The sequence below is a fragment of the Adiantum capillus-veneris genome, chromosome 4, assembly GCF_014529385.1.
Source record: "Adiantum capillus-veneris isolate H3 chromosome 4, ASM1452938v2, whole genome shotgun sequence".
Classification (NCBI taxonomy): Eukaryota; Viridiplantae; Streptophyta; class Polypodiopsida; order Polypodiales; family Pteridaceae; genus Adiantum; species Adiantum capillus-veneris.
In genome coordinates, this window is record NC_140934.1 from 107,644,850 (window position 1) to 107,646,257 (window position 1,408).

Here is a 1,408-nt window from a genome sequence, read left to right on the forward strand (position 1 = left end):
TCCTCAACTGATAGGTGTGGACTAAGCAGCTAGCTTGGGTAGCTAAATCACAAGTCACAAGAGATCCAGCATCGCTCGCTAGCGGATCTCATCAATCTCCTCCATGGACAGCAGTCTAACCGGGCGTCGTGCATGTCGGGCCAAAGTGATCCAAATCCTCGAATGTAGCCTCCGTCAATGCTGTGTAGTCCTCCGCAGTCGTGGGCATCTCGATCTCCCTGGCTCATCGATTAGTGTGCCTTTGGTGTGAGGCAAAAAGATCTCCTGTGGTAGTAGCTCCTCCGGGTGTCCAGTGTCTGCTCGCCCTCTCTGAACAAGCAGTGGAAGCGGCCTCGTATCTCGTAGTAGACGGGGCAGTGGCATGTGTAGTGTAACTCTGTCTCAGGCTCCATGTCACACAGGGTGCATGTACTGGCCTCTGTTGGCACTCCTATGTATCTCCCAGTCTCGATCCACACACACACACAAAAACAGAGAGAGAGAACATGCATAGCCCTGTAAGACCACCACCTCTGTCTGCTCTCTCCCTCCTTCACAACTCCCCTCTCCCTTGAGCTCTGATACCAATCTGAAACCGTAGGGGACTGGACCATGCAACTCACCACCCACCCAACCTCGTTATATATAGACTCATAGCCGTCCAACTATAGCACCCCTTGACGGTCTTACCCTAGACATGACACCTTGTTTCCTATGTCCAAGAAAAGTGTATATAAGTTGAAAGTAAACGATCCAACCCCCTAGATACAACGTTTCCTTTTACCTTTGCTATAGAGCTTTGCACTACACTTAGTTTACCACGACCTTCAGCACTACAATGTGGATGCTTCCAAAAACAACTCTTTTCAATTCTATCAACTCAATTTCTTCAAAAGAAGTATCACAATCACCACTTTTGAATCCACCTATTAAATACCGTATTGAGTTATTGAAGGAGTGGATGATGGGGTATGGCTCAGGGACTATTTCCCATAATCTTTCGACCCCTTGGCGACCGGTGGATGCCAGGAGCCATGGGGGAGGAGGATTGTAACCATTCCCGATCGTCAAGGGTCGGGGGGAAGAGGGCCAATTATTGCGAAGGCAACTAACCAACACACCAATCATTACAAAGGTCAAATAACAGTATTGTGCAAGGGTTGAGATATGCAGGCCAGCTCTGTGCATAGATGTAAGGGTGTGCTCTGGCTACTGCAAGGCAATATTCCAAGGGCTGAGTTGGCAGCACCAGAGGCCATTCTAGCTATTGAGTTGGCACACATTGATTGGAGAATGGGGCCTTACATTTCGGGTGCTAAGTTGTCAGCAGGAGGTGACATTTCAGGAGCCGTCCTTGATGTTCCAAGTGCTAACTTGGCAACCATCTGACGATCAATGGCTTGATTCCTGCCAGGAATGCAAGGGGGAT